This window comes from Corvus cornix, chromosome 13 (genome assembly GCF_000738735.6).
Source record: "Corvus cornix cornix isolate S_Up_H32 chromosome 13, ASM73873v5, whole genome shotgun sequence".
NCBI lineage: Eukaryota > Metazoa > Chordata > Aves > Passeriformes > Corvidae > Corvus > Corvus cornix.
The window spans coordinates 9,078,825-9,088,975 of record NC_046343.1 but is presented as its reverse complement, the minus strand read 5'-3'; positions in this window follow the sequence as shown (position 1 = coordinate 9,088,975).

The window sequence follows — 10,151 nt, the reverse complement described above, 5'->3', positions numbered from 1 at the left end:
AGGCAGCAGCATTTGAGCATTCTTGAAACCACATACTTGTTTCATGATGAAAACAAAATGTCAACAGTGTCACCTTTGAAAGGCAGGGAAATAGGTCTTTCATTCCACCTTGTTGAGTACACCTGTAAGTCACTTAAAGTTACACTTGACATGCTCCTATTTTGCAAGGAAGGTCACAAGAAAACAGGATTTATGAACAATAGGTACATGATACATTATCACAAGAAAGCAGTAAAAACTTAACATACCTTTCAAACAATGTCAAAAGACTTGGAAATCTCTCCTGCCATTTACATGGCTCAGACTGAACACTTGCCACAGGATGATTGTCCTGCATGCATCCATCCAGCAAAGTGATCCTGAATTTGGACAGTTAACAACTGACTAACATTAGAAATAAATTTATTCACCAGGTGTAGACGTCTTTCATCTTCCATAACTTCAGAACACAATATTTACAATTTACATTCTGAATTTCATGTCAAATATTTGTGAATCTAACTGGTATGATAAATACCTCATGTTTATATTCTGATTTTAATTTATGTAGTAATCAACTGTGGCATTTAAGAAATGAGGTGATTTGATTACTCAAATTTTGAGTAATTTGGTCTCCATTGTTAAAAAAACCACAAATATCTGAGCAAAAGAGGATCAACTATCACACTAAAATTTTTTTCAAACATCATTACTAAAGTGTATTGCATTCTGCATATAAGGCAGTATAAAATAGTATGCACTGAACCCAGAATGCCAGTTTCTTTCCAGAACACGTCTGTGGTTATTTAATATCTCTGCTCCACATAACCTTCCCCGCCCTTCAGAAAGGGATGGTGCTGGGTAAAGGACATTCTCTTCTTTTTTTGATTAGAAATTTACTTGGGAAGAAAAAATGTGATCATTGATACAGTGGTGGAAAGTAGGTTTGCTCTTTTCTTCTTTCCTATGCTGTTCAGCTTGGACTGAGGGATCAGATAACTATTTATTCTTCAAACACTGCCACAACTACCCAAGTAGGTTACAGCATGTATCCATATGTGGTAAGAGCAGGAAAAGGTGAAAGAAGATTCCTTTTACTCAAACACAGGTTGGGCAGATGACAGTCCGACAAACTAGGCACCAGTTTGCCAGTGAAAACTTTTGAAATTATATTTTTTTAAAAATGTCAGTCATTGCTTTTAGCCAGTTTGGTTTATATTCTTCTAACCTACTTTTTTTTTGATTATGTTTGAGCCTTCTCATTAGACCCCAGGATTTAATTTCTCCCCAAATTAAAGCTAAGCTCAAAGAGTGGAATTAATAACATCACACGTACTCCACAGTCACAGTGCTCTTCCCAAACCAGCCTCAGTGTGCCAGCCTGGGAGCATCTTTATGCTGTTTATTCTTTTTAAAACCCTTCAGATCACATTTTAGGCTTAATTTTTGTCTTCACTTTGTGCTTTAAAACAAAAGCTCTCCTGAACAGGCCTTTGCTAATTGCTGAGGACAGCAGTCGTGGTAAGAATCCCCCTTTCCTCCCCAGCCTGACGCCACTGCAGTTACTGCACAGTTCACGCTCATTAATGTGAACAGCCCACTTACCTGTCAGTCTGTACTATTTGCCTCCCTCCTCTATTTACTGTTCAAGAGAAGCAATCAAGGGAAGCTATGAATGATGAGGTTTAATTAAGCTGCAACTCCATTAACTGAGATCCCCCAGGAATTACCCAGCAATTATTCACCTGCAGAAGGTCATCCTTTCGTCTGTTGTTTCTACCCAGTGAAGGTTTCCATTGATTCCCCACAACTCAGCCTGAGCTTTGCCTTTCCACAGGTTTCCTTCTGCATGAGAGGCTTGTTGCTGTAGCAAATCTCTGCCTCCTTTCTGTACCTCCTGGGAGTGGGATTCATCTTACCTGATGTTAGGGGTTTACAGAGGGAGGATGCAATGGCAATCTGAACTGGACATACACTCTCTTTGCTGTCAAAGGAAAGAATTAAGCACTTTAGGGTGAGATGTGCTTTGTTTAGATGCCTTAAATCTATTCCCAGCAACCTCTTTTCCTCCTGACAAGACCTTAATGTAGACAATGATTTAAGGTACAGTTACAGACATCTGAGTCAAAAAGGACAAATCCCACTTTTAAAGAACCAAGTTACTATTTATAAAATACCTAACTTGTAGTAGGTGAGGCTCAGACTGAACACTTGCCACAGGATGATTGTCCTGCATGCATCCATCCAGCAAAGTGATCCTGAATTTGGACAGTTAACAACTGACTAACATTAGAAATAAATTTATTCACCAGGTGTAGACATCTTTCATCTTCCATAACTTCAGAACACAATATTTAGGGAGTTTGCATAATTTCTAAATTTCTTTCAAAAAAAAGGACTAGATAACTTACAGTCTACCTATCCTATTGTCTTCTTGACCGAAATCAACCCTGAGAGCTCCTTTTTGCTTTGGCTTCTCTTCCAAAACCCTAGATCTGTTTAGAAGCCTTTCCCTGAAATATGGTACTCATATTATCATCCTAAATCGTTCTCTGTCCTGATACTTCACTTTAAACCTCAAACTGATTTCAGTCCTTCTTATTGAAGCCAGCAGTCAATGACCCATCACTTTTAAATTCTTCTTTCAAGCTCAGCCAAAAAATTTGCAGTCTCAGCTCTAGAAAAGTGAGACCAAACTGCATGAGCATGAAACCTGATTGTTCTAACTCTCCTTTTATGCCAACCAGCAACAAGTCAGTATTTTGAAAGTATTGTCTGGGTAGATGTCTGCTGTGTGAAATATTTCCCGAAAAATTACCCAAGTGTAATTACTGTGGATTCTGCACTTGCAGTTGAGCTTGCACGGCTTAATGAATAACACAGGGTTGCTGATGCTTTATCTATTATTGTGATTTCACAGGGGTGATTGGAATAAAGATTATTAAATGAAAATCCTCTTTATAATGATTATTTAAATAAACAGGCAGATCAGATTTTCCTGATCTTTACCAGGCTTGTTTGTGCTTTGTCTGGAATCAATAGGAGTTTTGTGACAAAATCCCTGAGATTCAGTAAAGTTTCAGATGAAGCCAGATTAATTTTTTTTATCTTCTGATAATCACACACCAACTGAGCATTATTGGGGTGACACACATAACCTGATGGTGTAACACAGTTTTCAGCCTAGCACACCCTGACACACCACTGTACAGAAAAGAGCCTATGCTTCCTGGAGGAAACGAAATTAATCTGTGTTGCTCTTGGAGTCATCTTCGTAGACCTGCCCTGAACCATCGCTGGAAAACAATGTCAACCATGTCAGCAACATCACTGCAAAATGCTGATTTCATCAGCAGTGTAATTTTCAACTCATCTCAATCTTAAGAGGTGCTTTATTGGATTAAGACAAAGCTTGTGGCCAAGACTAATAAGGAGTAATATTAAATAAATTGTCTTTCTATGATCAGTTTTATTTCCTAGCATCTGTGCATCTTAAAGCAGTGGAAAAAGAATGTTCTGTAAACTTCTGCCATATGCATTCTGTCCACAGCCACCTCTGATAGCCAGATAAAAACCCCTTATCTCCCTGAAACACAGGTAGAGAGTCTTGTCAATAAGAGATGATTCATGAAAGCCATTTGCCTTATGCTGTTCTTCAGAGAAACTTGGAAGGGTGAGAAGGTGCATCTTACAGAGATTTATCAAGGTGATAATGGAAGAAGAGAGAAATCTTTCTTTTTCAAAGTTCTAATGGAAATCTAGCACTGTTTCCTCCACCAGTTCAGAATTTTAAGAGAATACTCAAGGGGTGAGGGGTGGGTTTGTCCCTCTATGCAGTGCACACAATACATAGGAACCCGGGGTACTATTTAGCAGAATCTCTGGCTCAGTGGCACCAGTAAATGACCAAAGGTCTAAAATAAAACTAAACCCAGTGGGTAGAAATAACACTGAGTTTACAGGGCTTCCCTTGAGGCTGATTACTCACAGCACCTCGAGATGGTGCGAATGATGCTCCTCCTGAAGCTTTCCTGTCCATCTTTTTCTCATAAATAGAGATGCTGGGTTGATAACTGAAGACAGATTTGTGTATTTTGGTTCACATTTATGACAAGAGTAATTGTTTTTAATGTTTTTTCATGCTTATTTTGAAAAAGGCTAACCACAGTCAGAGCCTTCCTCTGCTGAGAGGTTCCATGGAAATATTTAAAAGGTAGCACTGAAGGTCCTGCTCAGGCTCATATTGAGGAAATATGCCTTTTCAAAACCCTTTTCTCAAGGGTTTTCTTTCAGGAAATGGGAGTGTTTTTAGCTAAACCAACCTGAGTAATCTGTACAGACAGAGGTCACTGTGGCCACTTTATGCTTTCAGATTGATTTCAGTTTTGAGAAACTGCGCACCACCTGCTTCTCCAGTCTGCTGCTTTAACTGTGAGCAGGATGAGAATCTTTTGCCCCTACCCACTTTGAATACTGAATTAAATAAGGAAAATCTCCCTGCTTTTTTCACAATAAGTCTTTCAAATATTACTGTTTAGGCTGCAGAAATAAAGAACAGAAGAGTAATTATTCCTTATAAAAATGCAGAGACTATAAGACTTTTTTAGTCTGTTAAAACCTAAAATAAAAAATTTTCAAAGGGAAATGTTTTTGAAGCAAGGGCAAAATCCTTGTTACATCAAATCTGAGTCTGTTAGTTTTCAGGTGGCTGCCAAGCCAGTTCCTGTCTTTAAGCAGAAACCCTGAGCGAACATCCCTAGCAGCTTGTCTGTGTACTTCATCTTGTTGCACAGAACAGGGGATCCAGCACATCGCTGCTACAGCTTCATTACTTCCTGGGACCGAGATCAGTGCACTGCAGTGCTCACCGTGCTGGCTACAGAGCCCTCTCTTCTGCTACAGCAGGTACAGCACAGTCCGTGCCACAGGACTGGAGCCAACCCTGCGTAGGCAGATAAACATCGGAATGCAGTTTCCAGATATGGCAACTTGGTGATTTTTTGCTTGGAACTGATTTTCTAAAATGACCAGAAAGCAAATCCAACATGAGGTTGTTTTGGGAGACTGAAGGGAAAGATACAGCTGCAGCCCCTTGTAAGCCTAATGGGAAAACAAGTTCCATATGAACTGAGGAGTGGATAATTATGTGTTGCCTAAGAAAAACAAAACTGTTCCCTCCTAGAGCTTTTTTGTTTTGAACTTAAGTACTGCTGGTGGATTTCTATTGAGGCAAAATGATGGCAACAGAGGAAACTGGGCAGGAGAAGCTACACAGGGGTTTGTATACAGGAGCAAGAAAATATGCCAAATTAATTCCATAGAATCATAAAATGTTTTGGGTTGGAAGGGACTTCATAGATCACCTAGTTCCAACCCCCCTGGTGTGGGCAGGAAATCTGGCTTTTTTCATGTTAAAATAGGTATTTTGGAGATGGTGAAGTAGTTATTTAATGAAAGGGAAAGCAATATGCCTATTAAAAAGGGATTTAGAGTGGTACATATGAGTCAATGGATTTCTTAAGGAGAAAAAATTAGGTGCTTTAAGAGAAAAAATAGTTTCCTAAACATGTTTCAGTAGATAAATGCATGGATCATAGAAGGCTGCAGTCATTCCTGTAAACCAACAGCAGTAGACACAGGGAGATGAGGCTAAACTGCAGGGGGCTTCTTAATGGTGCTTGAAACTAAGAGAAAAAAAAGCAACAGCAAAACAAAAAGAAAAAATCCATTTGAAAACCTGCAGAGATTGGAAAAAATATGAAAATCAGATTCCTCTTAAACTGTGATTACAGTGACAAGAGGGTTTTTTCTAGGACATGCTCTCCCACGGTCTGCTCTGGAGGCGGTCAGAAGTGCACGAGTCAGGCAGAGCCATGCTGAGGACAAAACCAAGCTGGCTTCAGGTTTGAAAACCCCGAGGTAGCTCAGGGCAGAAAACTCACAGAAATAGTTCAGCACCAGCCTGGATGGAAAGTAAAGGAATTTCTTGGCTGAACAAAAAATGAGGCAAGACACAAACCCAAGAGAGTCTGGTCACAACAGCTATGTGATTAATGAAAGAAATTTTAACAAGGACTGCTGTGCTCATTTTAGGTCACACATTTTGAATTCACAGAATGAAAGGCTGGTTGAGGTTAGAAGGGACATCTGGAGCTCATATGGTCCAAGTCCCTATTCAAGCAGGGCCACCTAGAGCCAGCTGTGCCCAGGACTGTGTCCAGACAGCTTTCCAGTATCCCTAAGGGTGCAGAGCCCACGGCCCCTCTGTGCAACCTGTGCCAGTGCTCAGTCACCTTCACAGCAAAAATTCATTTCCTTGTGCATGGTTTGTAGATAGTTTGGCACTGGACATGTCTTTAATTCCAGTGGTGTGAAATATTACCTTCAATCAACTCAGCATGCATTTTTCTCCCAGAACTTTGTATTGGAACCTGTAAATCTCAACAGCAGGTCCTATACACAGCTTTAAAATTGGGTAATGGGTAGGACCTACTGCTTTTAATTCTCTTTTAACCTTTGGTGAACTTCTTCCTTTAAACTGCTGCCCCAGTCACTTAATTTGCCTCTCCATCCTTACCAGTTGGTTGGAGTTTATTTTATTTGCATGGGGTTTCTTTGCTTTTTTTAGGAGTTACTGTTTGGGGGTTTATTGTAACTTAATTGTTTCTTCTCTTTTGAATGGTGGAAGAAAACATCCACATCCCAGTGATGCAGCACAAATGATGGGCACCAGCCTTGAGGATATCCTGGCTGTGCCACAGCAGGCAGAATGTTGGCAGTGGCTGTGTCACAGGGGGTTTGGTAGCAGAGGTGGGCCAGGACGGATATAAGGAGGCTGGTAGCACTGCTAATGGCACAAAATCAGCTCTCTGTTCCAGAAAAATGAGCTTTCTCACAGGACAGACAAACGCAGCATGCTGGGAAGTTGCGTGTGAGGACTTGTGCTTTTAGAGATAAGGAAGAGGCTCACGGCAGGCAGCTGACCTACATTTGCAGCTGAAGAGGTAGAGCTGGCCCACAGGGAGTTGCATCTAACCTACCAACACAGAGGGTGTGCTACTCAAATGGACTATGCCTTTTAAAATGCCAAACTGGGCTGGAGCAGCTACATGGGGACAGGCTTTGTTCCTGCTGCCATACATAAAGAAAATGAGATCAATACTTAATTACCAAGGATTATCTGTAATTGACAATACCCTTTATGTAAGATGAAGTTTGCATAGTTTCCAGTGCAATACACACTCCTTAGTGACTAACAAAGTTTTTTTCTTTCCCAGTCTCATTTAAGCAATGGCAGCCCCACTTCTGTCCTGGTTCCCAGCAAAGGGATCAGCTGCTCCAAGGTAAAAATTCTTTTCCGAACCAAAAAAGCTCTGCTCTATTGACAATATTAAGGCAAGATTATTTTCATAAACACTAGGCTTGTCTGTTTAGAGGTTTCATGTGTTACTGACAGCTATACAAGTCAGGTTATGCAGATGGAAGAGATGCTGCCTTTTTTAGGTATAATTAGCATTTCATTTCCTATCAAACAATTTCCCCATCATGTTGAGCACCACCAGAGCAATGGGAATATTCAAAAGAATGCTTCATTGCAGATTTTTGCTGTTAAAAAACCCCCAAGCAAACAGAAAAACCTAAGCAGTTTCTGAACTAAGGGGTATTTTGTGGTCTTTTTGTTGTTGTTGTTGTGGTTTTTTGTGTGCAGTGATTAATTCAGTAATTACCAGGTACCACATCTAAAGCTTTAGGAAGGTTTGAACTCTCTATATTTTCTACTGTTATTTAATTTCTCTCATGGACTTAAAAAGTTACCTTATTAAAACTCTTCTTGCAGAAGGGAAGTTTTTAGTGAATAACATAATACAAAGGGGACCATTAATTTCCTTTGCTTTTCCCAGACAACTGGGGATGATTTCCTATTCTCCCCAGCTCCTTGCTGCATGTGTACAGCAGCCTGGTTGGGCTTCTGAGGGGCAAGAAAGGAGAGATGAATCTCCTGTTAGACCCATGCCAAGCTGCATTGGGATTTGGGTGGGCTGCTGAGGAAAGGCATGAGGGTCAGCAGCTCATCAGGTCACAAATCCAACCCCAAGAGTTTGAATCTCTTACACCTTCAGAGGATTATGGTAGGCAAAATATCTTGTTTTGAGAAAATTTCCAAGGGAATTCCTGTCAAAATTGATGCATCTCCGTAAGAAGTCTGGGGTTTAGTGGGAGGTTTTCTCGTGGCTGATCCCTCCTCTGTGAGCTGAGGTCCTGCAGGATCTGGCTGGATAACAGACAGAAGATGACACCTTCCTATCACAAGGCCATGTGAACATTATGGTGCTTTTCTGGTTACTGGGGGGCTCTCTGAGGATGTAAAAAGACAAGCAGCCTGACTCCTGCTGAATCCTAGCTCAAAATTCATGATCCACAGGACTTTTTAGCATGGCAAAAGAGACCAGCACCTGACATTGTAATTTATAAAGCTTCTCCCTGACAGGATTTAACTACAGTTTGCCACCAATGTCAGCCACTGCTTTAATAGACTTGATGTGTCACTCATGCTGGTCTTGCCTCCCACACGATTTCTGCAAATCATGAGCAATGTTCATTTTGCTGTTCAGTGACAGCAGGATGCCCCAGCCACGCTGTCTGCTGTGTGTCAGTCTAGTCACAGAGGTAAATACACCCAGAAAAGCAGGGTGTAGGTTCAGAGTCTGCAATGGTGACCTTTGGTGCTTGCCAGAGGTGCGGTACCACCCGGTGGAACCACAGGATCCTCACGCTGAAATCGGTTACGATGTAAAACCCAGTAATGTTTCCTGTGCTAGAACAAAGTTTCTAAAAAGTCATTGTGTAACCTTGACTATCCTTTACAGAGCAACTATGGAATAAAAAGAACAAGTGTCTACGGCCTCTAAGCACAATATTTTTATCTTTAAAATGCATTAACAGTTTGCAATTTAGGTTTTGTGGCCGTGGTTTGATTAGGATAGAGGTGAGTGGCAGCTGTCTCCTGGCAAACAGAAATGGCCTCACCTGATGTCCATAACAGGGCAGTTTCTAATATCTTGTATGTAGTGAATGAGAATCTCCAAGAAATGAGCTATAATTACTGTCCTATAGTAGAAAGTGGCTTTAGAAGGTTTGCAGAGTGGCCAGTTACTTTCTACTTTAATAATATTACTGATCTTTTGCTATGGCTCTCAGGCACATGTTGTGATTCTTGGGGTGGTCCTGTGCAGGCTCCTGTCCAGGAGCTGGACTTCAGTCATCCTTGAGGATTCCTTTCAGCTCAGGATATTCTGTCATTCTGGGTTTGTGTGGCTTGACCTGGTGATCACTGGAAAGAAGTTTTAAAGAGACAATTTAATAACACTTGAGGAACAAGAGTTCATAGTGTATTAAGTTAAAAAATGAGCTGTGAAAGGTTCTAAGAGCAGGGGTTTGATTTCGATGGTAATTGGATGTACACAATAGAATAGTACTTCTTTAAGAAATTATCAATAGGACTGTGGTTTCTGTGTTAGCTACATCCCTGAGACTCATGTAGCCATCCTTAAGCAAAAGAACACAAAAACCTCAGAGGATTTTCATGCTTACTTGTCACCTTGAGATAAAGACCAAAATTCAAGTAATTTCAAAGGGAGCTTGAAAAATGCAGCGATAAGATGGGCAACCATTGGGCAACCATTCATATTTATTGAATGCATAAAAAAATTTTATTTTCTGCATAATCAAATCCACACATAAGCATCTGTTTCTACTATTGGAATCCAATAAAAGTAAATTAAATGGTGTCAGAATTGATGGCTTTTCCTTGTGAAACAGATAAGAGCCACAGATGAGTCTATGGAAATGAATCAAAGTATGGGTTCAATTCACAGTATTTAAAGAGAGCAGGAAAACCCAGCAGCCATGTAAGGACAGACCGTGATGGTAACTTTGCTTCATTCCTTTTACACTAAAAATTCTTTAATTATCTTCTTTAGGGTTTTTTTCTGAGTCTTAAATGATTAGGAATCATAATGTAAGCCAGTGGCAGCCAAAGAAAAGAGAAAAAAAAATCTCTTGTGAAGGGAAAGTTTCAGACATTGACAAATCTCCATCAGCTCCATGTATGAAAGCATTTTTAATCTGGGCTGTTTCTTTGTGCTGCACTGCCAGATGAGTCACAGATAGAT